The following is a 15067-nucleotide window of genomic DNA, read 5'->3' on the forward strand; positions in this document are numbered from 1 at the left end:
ACGCAAAATTTAAGATCATGTGAACAGCTCTTTATCTGCTACGGTGGTCGGCGGAAGGGAAGTGCCATATCAAAACAGAGGTTGGCCCACTGGTTAGTTGATGCCATCGCCCTCGCTTATCAATGCCAGGGCGAGCCACGCCCTCCTAACGTGAGAGCGCACTCTACAAGAGGTGTCGCATCTTCATGGGCGTTATCACGCGGCGCCTCTCTCACAGATATTTGCAGAGCTGCGGGTTGGGCGACACCTAACACATTTGCGAGGTTCTATAATCTTCGAGTGGAGCCAGTTTCCTCCCGGTTATTGGGTAACCCTAATCAATCGGAGGGGAATTAAGCTCAATGTCACAAACACTTGCTGCGCCATGTTGTTACGCCCATTTGGTCTACACGCATATTGAGGATTGGTGCCAGCTATGTGCATCCCCATTGGGGATCCACATAGTCCCGTGTCTTCCCTAACCACTAACCAGCTTATCATATGTAGCACTCCCCCCTCATTAGGGCTAGTCCATATGCCTCCTTACCATCAGGTCTTCCCCTCTGGGTACCAGGTGGTCTCCGCCGCGTTCTCCCCCAATGGAGACTGACGCTTTTCCCAACGTACTGTCGTATTTCCAAAAATCCCTAGTCTATATTAGCTAGGTAAAAGTACACTTACGACCCCTGATTAAACATTATTCCCATGTAATGGTAATATGTTGAGCCTAGGGGACGTTGGAAGGTTGCGCTCTTGGTGATGTCAGTGTGCTCACACTTTGGCTTGGAAAACTACACATCAGGAGCGTGATGGGCTTGGTTGCTGTGGCACTTTCCATGCAGTCTCCCAAAGTCTGTTTATATAGACACATGTAGAAGTTCCCATATGTAGGGGAACGTCCAGGTTACGTACATAACCCACTTTCCCCGAGTAGGAAACGGAGACGTGTGTCTCCACTGCCACAGCAGCCAAGTCTCCAGCTGGGAGCTGAGCGATCGGCTCTTCAGCAGGCAAAATTCAAGCTAACTCACACAGCCGACTGATATAGCCCTGATTGGCTCATCAGTTTCAGCATTTCATTGGCCCGTTTTTATATCTTCAGAAATGATTGGTTGTCTAAAGCACTCCCAAAGTCTGTTTATACAGACACACGTCTCCGTTCCCTATTCAGGGAACGTGGGTTACGTACATAACCTGGACGTTCCCAGAAAGCTTGGAATAAAGCTAAATTTACCCTGAAAACCATGATACATACAACAGTTGCATTCACTGAACAAACCATTTTTTATGTATATTCTTGTATTCAATACTTTTAAGTCTTTCTTTTTTTTCAGAGTAACCGATGCTGCTGCCATGACGGCTGTGTAAATGAAAACAAACGCTTACATGCGAGTTTCTCTGCTTGTGTTCAAGCTGGTTGTTATCATGTCTCTCATCACTATTTTAATGGTGTTTTTTTGTGTTTATATCAAAGGTACTTAGGATATGAGTAGGCCCACACGGTATCTGCGTGTGCAGAATTCTGCAGATTTATTCAGATTTTTAGCCCGTCATTGATTCTGTTTAATTACTTGTGTAAATGTGTGTAAACATTTATTTATTCAGTTTTTAAATTAACTTCATTAATATTATTGACAAATATTAAAAATTCATATCTAATTTAAACTGAAATGACAGTTTGTAAAGCATTATTTTCTATTTCTGTTGTCTTTTAGTAGATATATTATATGAGAGACTTGCTTTGTTTACCAAATAAAGTGTATCTACATCTGACAATGCTTTTACAGACAAGTACTAAACTCTGAATACGTTCCAGATAATAATTTGTTATATTGCATACGAAGGCAAGGCAAGGCAAGGCAAGTTTATTTATATAGCACATTTCATACACAATGGCAATTCAAAGTGCTTTACATAAAGAAGAATAAAAGAAACAAGTAAAATAAAAATAAAAACAAATAATAAAAATGCATAAAAACAAAACAAAACATAAAAACAGGTAAAATGTGATATAAAGAATGAAGAAGAAGAGAAAAACATGATAGTGCAATCTGTCGGACGCAGCACAGTGCTCATTCAGTAAAGGCACAGCTAAACAGATGTGTTTTCAGTCTTGATTTGAATGTGCCTAATGTTGGAGCACATCTGATCATTTCTGGAAGCTGATTCCAGCAGCGAGAGGCATAGTGGCTAAAAGCCGATTCACCCTGCTTTGACTGAACTCTTGGAACTTCTAGTTTATATGATCCTAAAGATCTGAGTGATCTGTTAGGTCTGTATTCAGTGAGCATATCTGTGATGTATTTAGGTCCTAGGCCATTTAGTGATTTATAGACCAGTAATAATACTTTAAAATCTATTCTGAATGTAACTGGCAGCCAGTGTAAAGACCTGAGGACAGGTGTGATGTGCTCTGATTTTCTGGTTCTGGTTAGAATTCTGGCTGCAGCGTTCTGGATGAGCTGCAACTGTCTGACTGTCTTTTTGGGAAGACCAGTGAGGAGTCCATTACAGTAATCCACCCTGCTGCTGATAAAAGCATGAACAAGTTTTTCTAAATCTTCACTAGAAACAAAGCATCTGATTCTTGCTATGTTTTTGAGATGATAGTATGCTGATTTACTGACTGCTTTGACATGACTGTTGAAACTCAGATCTGACTCCAGAGTCACACCAAGATTCTTGACCTTATTTTTTGTCATTTGACCTTTAGTGCCAAGGTACGCATTTACCTTGAGAACCTCATCTTTGTTTCCAAACACAATAATTTCAGTTTTCTCTTTGTTTAACTGAAGAAAGTTTTGGCACATCCAATTGCTCACTTCATCGATGCATTGGCAGAGGGTGTCAATGGGGCTGTAGTCATTAGGCTGTAAGGCTAGGTAGATCTGAGTGTCATCAGCATAGCTGTGGTAGGAGATTTGGTTCTTTCTCATTATTTGGCTCAGAGGGAGCATGTAAAGGTTGAACAGGAGAGGTGCCAGAATCGAGCCTTGTGGGACTCCACACGTCATGGGTGTCCACCTCGACCTATGGTCACCTATACTGACATGGTAACCTCTACCTTCTAGGTAAGATCTAAACCATTTGAGGACCGTGCCAGATAGCCCAACCCAGTTTTCCAGCCTATCCAGAAGTATGCTGTGATCGACAGTGTCAAATGCAGCACTGAGATCCAACAATACCAGCACTGTTATTTTACCTGAATCTGTATTTAGGCGTATATCATTGATTATCTTTATAAGAGCGCTCTCTGTACTGTGATGTGCTCTGAACCCCGATTGAAAATTGTCTAAACACCCCCTGAAGTTTAAGAACTTGTTGACCTGGTTAAAAACAACTTTTTCACAGTGAAGCTATTATGACGGTTACTAATGCAGATCTCTTTTTCACATGGTTAGGAAAAAAAAAAAACAGCTGCAAACCAAGCTCAACTGTGAATAAACCTGTAACAGCAATACATGGAAAGGCTGCAACACAGGACATTTTTGAATGATTTTTTATTATTATTATTTTTTAAAAGTTTTAAGTTTGATGACACTTATGCCAGGTTCAGACTACACAACATCAGCCAGATTGTGTGTGATAAGGTGTTGTGGTGTGATTTATAATCAACACTTGACAGGGCCTAAAACTAAATTTTCACCAAACCTGCCAACGGCTGTTAACATTGGGGTACGTTTAAGGTTACAGAAGTAACCCTTCGTTCCCCGAGCAGGGGAACGAAAGTGCTATTAGTGGATTTGATGTTCTAAATCCACGTATGGGAGGATTCGGTTTAGAAGCCGCTTGTCTGAAAGAGTATTGAACGGGCCAATGAAGAATGAATTGGCAGCATAAGCTTGCGCAGGTGTGCTGCATTGCCAATTAACTGAGCATATAAGCAAACCTGGCGCCAGCAAACGCCATCATTTTTAAGCTGAAGAGACTTTTCAAACAGCTAGGGGACAGTCATTATGGCGACGGAGTATAGCACTTCCGTTCCCCTCCTCAGGGAACGAAGGGTTACTTCTGTAACCTCCAACGTTCCCCTTCGGTTGGGGAACTCCAGTGCTATAAGTGGATTTGATGTTCTAAATCTACTTATGGGAGCCATTGAAAGCGCCATAATGACTGCACCTTACCAACGCCTCCGATGAGAGGGCAGTCAGGCAAGCGTGACGTACCCAAATCATGGAAGGCGCGGTCCTCCAACGTGCCCTTGGCCCTAACTTATCCCCACTTCTAAAGAAGCTTTACGGAATAGGTATATTTTTTTGGGAGTCGTTAGTGTCTAGATAATTCTAGGAAATACGACAGTACGTTGGGAAGCGTGCAATCCCGGTAGGGAGGACGCTGCGGAGACCATCCGCACCCAGTAGGGAGACAAAATGGAATTACATATGGACTACCCCTGAGGAGAGGGAGTGCGCATAAGAAGGTGGTTAGCGGATAGGGAAGGCACGGGTCCACCCAGGGGGGGGGGGACTTTAACTGTGGTGGAAATAAGCATATGGGATCGCCAGAGGGGATCGCACATAGCCAGCACCTATACCCAAAAACGCGGGCTGACCAGTGGGCAGACCTAACGTAGTGGGCCAGCCAGTGACTCCTCCGCTGAGTCAGTGCTGGGGGCCTCGGAGGAATCTGCAGGGCTCACCGAACGGGGAACTTTACTGACAGACAGGAAGGTGCACATCTCTCCGTGTTAGGGAAAAAACGCACCGCAAGCGTGCTAGAACACCCCACCGAGTTGTTTCCTCAATCACCAAGGGTTACCTAACACCCTTGAGGAAACCGGCTCCACTCGCAGATTGTAAAACCTTGCAAATGTGTTTGGTGTCGCCCAGCCCGTGCACGCGCCCAAGAGAATGCAACGCTCTGAGTGGAGTGCGCACGCACTCCCGGGGGACGCGGCTGCCCTCTGCTCAAATAAGCACATGAAATGGCCTCCACAATCCAGTGGGATAATCTTTGTTTGGACACGGCACTTCCCTGCTGCCGTCCGCCATACCAGACAAAGAGCTGCTCAGAGGATCTAAAGTACTGAGTACGGTCCCCATAATGCGCAGAGCGCGAACTGGACAGAGTAAGGAAAGGGCTGTGTCTGCCTCCTCCGGGGGCAGCACTTGCAGGGTTACTACCTGATCTCTAAAGGGAGTGGTAGGAACTTTGAGCACATAACCCGGGCGCGGTCTCAGGAACACGTGAGAAAAATCCGGCCCGAATTCCATGCACGAGTCACTAACCGAAAATGCCTCCAGGTCCCCGACCCTCTTAAGGAGGCCAACGCGACCAGCAGAGCTGTCTTAAGGGACAGAAATCTTAAGGATACTGAATCGAGTGGCTCGAAGGGATCTGAACGCAGGCTCGTGAGGACGAGGGCGAGATCCCAAGAGGGCATGAGAGGGGGGCGAGTTGGATTAATTCGCCTAGCACCTCTGAGGAACCGGATGATGAGGTTATGCTTTCCCACAGTGCCGCCAGCCACCGCGTCATAGTGAGCGGAGATGGCGCCAACGTAAACCTTGAGAGTGGAGGGCCACAGCCTGCTATCCAGCTTCTCTTGAAGGAAAGAGAGCACAACACTGATCTGGCAAGTTCGGGGGTCTTCTCTGCGAGAGACACACCATTCAGTGAATAGACTCAACTTCAGGGCGTAGGCGCACCTCGTGGAGGGGGCTCTAGCCTGAGTGATGGCATCAACCACCGCGGACGGCAGGTTACCTAAGTCTTACCTAAGAGTGCCCTCGTTCAGGGAATAGAACAACTGGCAATGAGCGTTCTTGGGGGAGGCAACAGATCGATCTGGGCAGGAAAACTGCCAACAGCTCTAGGTGATTGATATGCCAATGCAGCTGGGCACAGGCCCGCAGCTGCATGCCCGCAACACACGGCTCCCCAGCCTGTGTTGGAAGCATCTGTTGAGACAACAACATGACTGGACGCCTGTCCCAGAAGCACACCGGCCTGCAAGAACGAGAGGTCGTTCCAGGGGCTAAGGGTGCGGCGACACAGCGCAGTAACAGAGACTCGGTGTGCGCCCGCATGCTATGCGCGTCTTGGAACTCGATCTAGAAGCCAGTGGTCAGCTGAAGTGGTCTCATATGGAGCAGTCCAAGCAGCGTGACAGCCGCATCGGATGCCATATGCCCCAGGAGCCTCTGAAAGTATTTCAGTGGGACCACTATTTTGCTGTCGAGCTCCCTCAGACAGTTCAGCAACAGGTGAGCGCACTCTCCGGAGAGGCGCGCTACCATGGTGACCGAGTCCAGCTCCAACCCGAGAAAAGAGATCCTCTGCACCGGGGCGAGTTTACTTTTTTCTCGGTTGACCTGCAACCCCAATAGGCGAAGATGCCGGAGCACCTCGTCTCTGTGCATAGTCAATTACTCCCGCGAGTGGGCAAAAGCAGCCAGTCGTCGAGATAATTGAGTATGCGGATGCCCGCAAGCCAAAGGGGCGCTAAGGCACCCAGAGACAGAGCGAGCCCGAAGGGGAGGACCTTGTATTGCCATGCTCGACCTTCGAACGCAACCGCAGAAACTGCCGGTGACTCGGAAGAATGGAGACATGAAAATACGTGTCCTTCAGGCCTATAGCTGCAAACAAATCCTGAGGACGAGCGCATCAGAGGATGCGCTTCTGCGTAAGCATTCTGAACGGCTGCTTGTGAAGACAGCGGTTCAAAACGCGAAGATCTAGGATTGGCCGTGACCCACCGCTCTCTTTGGGTACGATGAAGTACGGGCTTGTAAAACCCGCTCTCCATCTCGGCTGGAGGAACTGGCTCGATTGCACCCTTCGCCAGGAGGGCAGCAATCTCCTCTCGCAAGACAGGGGCGGACAAGGGATTGACCCTGGTGAAATACACGCCCGTGAACTTGGGTAGCCGATTTGAGAACTGAAGCTCGTGGCCAAGTCTGATCGTGGTATGAGCCACCTCGGGGGGCTGGCCCGCACTAACCAGGCAGGGAGAGGCCCTGCTAATGGCGTCATCGCAACAATCGCTGACGTACCAGCGGAGGGGCAGCGCGGAGCGGGTGTGCTGATCCGGAGAGCGCGATGGTCCCACAGAAGAGCTGGAGGAGAGCGATTCGCTCTGGCTCCGCACCCTGACTCCGGAAAAGGGGCTTGGGGGCTGTTAGAAGGGAGACCCCAGCACCCGTGAGTCGCTGGCGGAGCATGTAGACCCTGCGAGCTGAGTAGCTTCACGTCCCAGACTGGCAGGGCTTGCAGTGTTCGTGAGCTACTGGCAGAGCGCACCGAACCTGCGAGCTAGAGAGCACAGTGTCTCAGACTGGCAGATTTCGGGCTGTCACATCCGGGGAAGTGGAAAAGTGCCCTTTTATTTCATGGCAGTAAAAGGTGCCGTTGGAAATGATGACCTGTCCCAGGGACGCTTCGCGGTCCGTTGCCGGACTTTGCGGCGTTCTGGGCAGGGGGAGCTGCCTGCTTCCAAGGTGCTCGATGCGCTCGCTTCACCAGAGGCGTGTGTGGGGGCGGTGCAGCTCTCGTAGGTGGGCGCCTTCGGCGAGGAGCAGGTATGGATGGCGCGGCGGGCGGAGAGGGCTTACGGATCCGCCGATAAGACCTCACCCATCAGACTGCTCTCTCACTGCCTCGAATTCCTGGGTGAATTCGCAGACAGTGTCGCCGACCAGCTTGGGATATGGGCGAGTCAAGAAAGCGGACTTTGTCGACTTCGCGCATATCAGCCAAGTTTTAGTCTGGGTGGTGCTCCTGGACCACTAGTGTGGACATCGTCCTCCCCAAAGCACACGAAGCAGACTCAGTAGTCCGAAGAGCTAAGTCGGCGGCGGTGCGGAGCTCGTAAGCTAGGGTTGGACTCACCCTCGTGCAGCTCGGCCAGCCCTTGCGCTCAGTAGCGCTGGTAGGTGGATATCGCATGCAAGGCGGAAGCAGCCTGGTCCGTAGCTTTGTAAGCTCTAGCTCCGAGAAAACTCACAGGCTTTGGATGGGAGACGAGGCGGACCCCGCCAAGAAGAGGCGCCGCGCGAGTTAACCGCCATCGCGCACTCAACCTGAGGAATCGCCACATACCCCCTGACCGCTCCACCACCAAGAGTGGTGAGGGTGGAGGGACACGCAGCACGAGCAGAAAAAAGTGCCCTTCAAGTCCGCGTGAGCCTACTGTGCACCTGCAGGAAGAAGGGAGCGCCCCTCTAGCTGGGGGATAAACCATCTCCAACCCACGGCCGAAGCAGCCTGGGAAAGTACGGCTAACACGTCCGTTTTAGGATCTGTTTTGACAGCGCTCACATGCCCGAAGGGGGCAAGCGGGTCTGGATCATCATCGGACAATGAAAGCCCACCCTTCGATGCCGCGGTGGATGTCTGGTCTCCGGTGCCATCGAGCGTAAGGGCTACCATCTGTTAGATGGATCGCTTCCTTCGCTCGAAGCTTAGATGGAGCGCTTGGAGGAGCGAGAGGTCCGCGGGCCCGTGAGCGACGGATTATCTCTCGTTGAACCCTCAGATCTGCCTGAGTGCCCGCTGCAAAGCAGGGGACAGCTGGGGTGGTTCGCCCTTTTGCAAAGGCTAGCCGCGATCTTTACTGCGCAACAGTCATAGCATCGCAATGACGACATGAACTGCCCGTGAGCAGCGCATTAACATGCTGGAGCATGTAACGCAGTGCCCATGCCCATCATCCGAAGACAGGAACCCACAGCATCCAAAAAAGCACAGTCGGAGCGCTGTCCTGAAAAGGACAAGCTGCACGACTATGTTGCTCTCTTTGTGAAGTTGCAACTTTATACGCACCGTTTTGGAGGACCGGACCCAAAGGCACACCAGGCAAGGGAGAAAACCCAGCTCGACCGTCTGCCACTGCGCTTGTAGACATTCTGGAGCAGGAGAAACTCTCGTTCGCTCGGCATCGCTGGATCACAGCAGGAGGAACCCTCATGAACTCCATCAGAAAAGTCTCTGAAGCGAAAAGGATGGCGTTTGCTGGCGCCAGTTGTGCTTAAATGCTCAGTTAATTGGCAATGCAGCACACCTGCGCAAGCTTACGCTGCCAATTCATTCTTCATTGGCCCGTTCAATACTCTTTCAAACAAGCGGCTTCTGAACCGAATCCTCCCATACGTGGATTTAGAACATCAAATCCACTTATAGCACTGGAGTTCCCTAATCGAAGGGGAACAAAAGTTATACTTGGGCATCACAGTAGCATTTCTGAGTGGAGTTTGCATGTTTTCCCTGTGTTTGTGTGGGTTTTTGTTTAAACAATGCCAGACTTTAGTTCTAATTAATTTGTGTGCATTTTAAGATTCTTACTTTAAAGACTGAAATGCAAGGTAGACAACAGAATACAGTGTGTGTGATGAGGTTTATAGTCTAACAAACAAGCAAAGAAACAAATACATATGGAGACCTTAGAATTATAAGGTTCTGTCTGAGTTATTCATATTTTCTTATTAAATCACAACTTATTTACAACACGTGGTGTTTTTTAATTAAGATGTTTACATTTTAATACTTTTTATTAAAAAAAAATAAATAAATAAATTTTATCTACAAAGTCAAGTCTCTTGTTACTCTATTACTCTCTTGTGGATCTATAAGGTTCTTTCTGTGAGCCAATCAGCATTTAGAATGCACGGATGAGGGTCAATCAGGATCAGCTCTCAAAAAAACCAGAATGAAACTTAAAATGAGAGTCGACTAAATAATGCCGCACCACAGAGAATTAAAAAACCTGAAACTGAAATAGTTTGTAATGTGATTATTTAAAAGCATTTTTTTTGACATCGAGATAAAATGTTATATTTTGTTGAAAAAAAAAATAACAATGTAATATTTTAAATGTAAAATTAATTTGAACAAGAACACATATTTATTTTAAAACATTAAATAAATGTTATAGAAATAAAAAAAAAATTACTTTCTCAAACATTAACATATTTTTACTACAACATTTTTGTATTAATTAATAAGCAGACTGATTGTATTTCTTGAAAAGTAGTGCTTCAATTAATGATCTGCCAGACAGAACTTTATAATTCCAAGCAGAAAACGACTTTTTAGAATTAAAAGGTCCTATCTGCATGCCCTGTTTATTTATTATAGTTTATTTTAATCCACTTTGCAAATTTAAGAGAATTTTGATAATTTATATTCAGAGTACATTTAGGTTCTCTGTCATGTTAATGTATGAAAGAGAAATGATACATGTTGTTTTTTATATGGAATGCATCAACTTTGAAGCCTAATTTCTCGAAATCATTTAGAATGTAGATAGAACCTTATATAATTCTTAGGTGACAATATTTTGTGAGATGAATAAATAAAGGGCACTTAAAGAACAGCATATTGGAGATTCTTTTAAACTTATTCTAAACATGTAAACTTGTTATATGCATGGTTTTCACAGATAATTTACAAGTTTTCTCAAATCTGATGATACATCAAACTCCAGAAACAGTAAATAGACATACAAAATAGGCTACAGACATAAAGAATATTGTTTTCTTTTGTGGGTGGTTGTGACAATCTGGCAGTTTTTTAGTATTGCTTTGTTGTAAGTTGTATTACTGAGATTGTAATAGACAATAATGTTCAATCATTCATTCAGTCATATTCTTTTTGGCTTAGTCCCAGCCGGCATTTCAACGGTGATTCAACGTTGAATCAACGTCAGGTCTATGGTTGGATCAACGTTGAATTACCTTTCGATTTTGCAAATTGGATCAACGTTTATATAGTGACGTTGTTTCACCGTCGGACCACCACCGGTGATTCACCGTTGAAATCACAACGTTGTTTCACTCTAACCTTTTTCATGGGTGAATTGTGGTCGTTTTGTAGACGTTGAATGAAGGTTGAATTACCTTTCGATTTTGCAAATTGGATCAACGTTGATACCGTGACGTTGTTTCACCGTCATACATTTCAACGTAAGTTAAATAGAAATTACATACAACGCAAAGTCCATAAATATAGCAAACAAATTTTTACTAATAAAAAATACACGACACAAATACACAACTTAGTCTGTGTATCAATTTATTTAATACACACCTCATTATTTCAATTATTCTAAATATACAGCAACATTTACATCATACATAGTTCATTAAAACCATGCAGGTTACTATACATGCTGTACACTCAAATACAGAAAAAAGGCATACAATTAAATAGTCACTTTTTAATTAGGTTTCATGAATTAAAGTTAATGTTTACTAACATGAACAAAGAACAAATACTTGTACAGCAGTTATTAATCATTTAATTAATTGAAATATGTCCCGATGCTATTAAAATCAAAATGTATGCTTGTTAACATTAATGCACTGAGCTGACATGAACTGTACTTTCTTTATATGAAAGATGCTTCATTGCTCTTTGTTCATGTTAGTAAATACATTAACACTTACTAATACAACCTTTTTGTAAAGTGATACCGTCTTCAGAAAGACAGATACTAACTAAATTAAACTAAGTAACTAAACTACGCTTCAATTCTGTTTACAAAGTTTACAAAATACCCATTTTTAAAGTGGCTGCAGTAAAAAAAATAAAATTAAAAACATCACTCACAACTAAGAATCACAAGTGAAATACATTACATCTGTTTGAGGTTTTATAGGTTGAGAGAAACACTTGAGGTAAAAGATGGCACTGGGGACAAAGAATCAAGTGTAAAACACTAAAACATCTATATCAGTCTAGCACTTAAATACATATTTATTTCTCAAACACCAGGTGAGTTTCCTACAAAATAAATAACGAGGTTTGCTATTCCAATTCATTGTGAATGAATGGCTTCACTTTCACAATAGTGAAAACTCATGCTATAATCTAAACCTGACATTACTCCTTCACTTTGCAGGTCTGCATGCTAAATATTTAGTAGTTTTTTTTTTTTTGTATAAAGTACATCTATTGTGTTTAGCATTACTGCAGCAAAACTGAGCACCTGTGACAGTGGAACATAGACAAATATTTCAGTAAATCATCAAGAAAATGTGTAGAATATATGGTTTGATTCTCTCTCACAAACACAACAGTAATAGCAATTTGTTATTCCATTATTATTAGTATCATAAAAATTGCATGTTTACAGGGGTCTTATAATAATGGCTCACATTTGTGAATGTAGGACCACTATTTCACTATTACATGTCACATTAAGTGTTCATATAGGTTCTGTTATTAATTACTTGTGTCATCCCAGAGACCTGTTAATCTTCAGAACACAAACTAAAATATTTTAGATTAAATGCCTCATCCTCTACAGACAGCAATGGTCCCAAGATGGTCATTGTCAAGATAAGGCACAAAACACATTGTCAAAACGTTCCATGTGACTTCAGTGATTTCAACTGTGAACATACCAAGCTCCAACAACACTTTAGTGAGGCAAAACAAAACAGTAAATACAAATGTGTTTGCGCATATCTCTCCCGCATCAGATCAGCGTGTGTGTTTACTACGAGCAGTATGCACACACCATGACCTGTTGTGGCAAAGGCAAACAAGTTATTTTTACAGTACTTACTGTGATTTAACCTTTATGACAAATGTACTGGACCTGTTACACATATATCACTATCTTTTATGAACACAAATTTCACTGTAACGGATGCTATTGTTTTGCTCCAGTTATACCTTTAGAGAACACCGTACTAGTCAGACATCCATACAAAAGCAGAGTTTGGTCTTGTGTAGCAGAACTGCAATAGATGTCTGTCTGTCTAGGCTGACACTGGTTTAGGCCATCAGTATGTCCTTGATGCCCTCAAATGGAGCTTCCAGAAAACCTGCAATAAATGAAATACGAGGTTACAACTAAGTTGGTATCTGCTATTATACAAAGTGAAATTCAAATATTTATTTTTTATTGAATCCAAATTTGTCTTATAATAATCGCCACACTCAATAATTTTGACTCATCCATCTGAATATTCCTAACTAAGAGAAGTGAAGAATTAGGTGTGATGTCATCAGGAAGCCCTTCGCCACTACTGGTGCCAGCATTTCCAGAATTCAAATTTCAGATTCTCGAAAATTTTATTTTATTATTTTTTTTTTTAACCAAGGCTGCAGTAAAGAATCATGAAACATTCAACACATCTAATAATTACAAGTTGTTGTAAACCATTACATGTACTGTAAAAGCTGTTTAAAGCTTTTTAGACATGGTTGAGAAAATCTCTAGAAGGAGTAGCACTTCTGTAAAAGTCTGCATGTAGGACAGAGAATAAAAGGGATAGTTAAAAATTTGTATTCTGTCGTCATTTACTGACCACATTGAACACAAAAGAAGATATTTTGAAGAAAGCTGCAAATCTATTTAACCATTGACTTCTATAGTATTTTTTTCTACTATGGAGGTCAATGTTTACAGGTTTTTAGTTTTTTTTTTTTTTCAGAATAGTCTCTTTTGTGTTCAACAAAATAAACTCATAATGGTTTTAAACCATTTGGGGAGTAAAATGTGAGTAAATTTTCATTCTTGGGTGAACTATCCCTCTCAGTTGGAAAACACCAGAATTCTTAAGTAGACCCTTTTCGCAAGACAGATGATGCATTTCATTTGTCATCTTAATCATCAAGTTTTTAATATTTAGATTTATTTAAATAGCATGTTTATTTATTTGTTTTAATGACATTTAATAAAAACAACTTCTCAATGACATCACATGTACTGGACCTGCTACACATGTATTACTATTTTTTTAATACAAATTTCACTTTAACAGGTGCTGTTGTTTTGCTCCAGTAATACCTTTAGAGAACACTGTAGCAGTCAAGACATCCATACAAAAGCCTTAGCATGGAGTAGCAGAACTGCAGTCTGTCCAGGCTGACACATTTAGGCTATCTGCGTGTTCTTGATGCCCTCAACTGGACCTTCCAGAAAACTCAGAAAGTTAAAACCCATTACACCTCTTATCTGCTACTATACAAAGTGTAATTTAAGCATTAATTTCTCACTAAATACATATTTTTTCCCCAATACTGTCACATAGTATAACATCACAACATGATTTCACAATAATAATATCAATATAACAATATAATATCACAACATAGCCTAACAATCAATAAACAAACAGATTAGAAAGAGAATATCACCAACCAAAGCACCAAGAAGATTTAACAGATAGTTAAAGGTAAAGTAAACTTACATGGACAAAGCCTTTTCCATTCAATGCTGTGCAAGTTAGTGCGTCTCTGGAGTAAGTTACATGTCTAAAAGCAAAAACAACAACAACAACAACAACAACAACAGTGAAACGACAGCAGTTCACTTTGTAATAATAACACTAATGATACAGCGTATAAAAAGGATATTGTTTTATAACGTTGCTCAGTAACTTTAAACTGCGTTTGGAGTTTATCGCTTTGAATTTGCCATAAAAACGCTCATTTAGACTGACGTTAAACATATGACATTATCTCGAGATTAGCTGCGTCACCGGAGCGCAAACAAGACTAAAAACAAACTGGAAAGTTTTAAATGCTTCAAAATTCGAAACACTACACCAAGTCACATTTAAGATACACTGTGTGTAAAACAAAATCGGGGGGTAAATAAAACAATAAAGCATCTAAAAACAAGCTTACCTCTGAATTCTGCTGCACTGCAGGTCAGGTGTTCGTAATTAAGTGAAGTGAAGCGCTGCGCGTGGCCGCGTGCGCCGAGTCCTCCGATACCATGGTAACCAAACATGTTGAATATTGGGTGAAGCCATGACGTTAATTCAACATACAGATCATGATAAAAAAATGTCAACGTTGATTTGTACAAGGATTTCTGTAACTTTCTTCAACCATTTATCATTCAACATTGTTTCAACATTAAAACAACAACTGACGTATTTTCAACCACATTTCAACGTTGAAGCCTTGTCATATGCAGGCTGTTTTTCAACCGTTCAACATTAAACGTTCTGTCAACATTATTTCAACGTTCAAAACACATCTGACCTTATTTCAACCATATTTCAACGTTGAAGGTCGGTCGTGTGCCGGCTGGGGTCCCTTTAATAATCTGGGGTCACAACAGCGGAATGAAACGCCAACGTATCCAGCATTTGTTTTACGGAGCAGATGCCCTTCCAGCTGCAAC

General features: G+C 43.1%; 1 long non-coding RNA gene across 1 annotated transcript; it reads right to left on the bottom strand.

Moving 5' to 3' along the window:
- Nucleotides 1-10979: 10979 nt before the first annotated feature.
- Nucleotides 10980-14625, bottom strand: LOC137488290 (uncharacterized). Its single transcript, XR_011007278.2, has 4 exons — nt 14563-14625; nt 14124-14187; nt 13721-13845; nt 10980-12752 (listed from the first exon to the last, which is right to left on the bottom strand). It is a non-coding gene; the product is annotated as an uncharacterized lncRNA (long non-coding RNA).
- Between the last annotated feature and the right edge of the window lie 442 nt (nt 14626-15067).

Source organism: Danio rerio, chromosome 18 (assembly GCF_049306965.1).
Source record: "Danio rerio strain Tuebingen ecotype United States chromosome 18, GRCz12tu, whole genome shotgun sequence".
In the NCBI taxonomy this organism is placed as follows: Eukaryota; Metazoa; Chordata; class Actinopteri; order Cypriniformes; family Danionidae; genus Danio; species Danio rerio.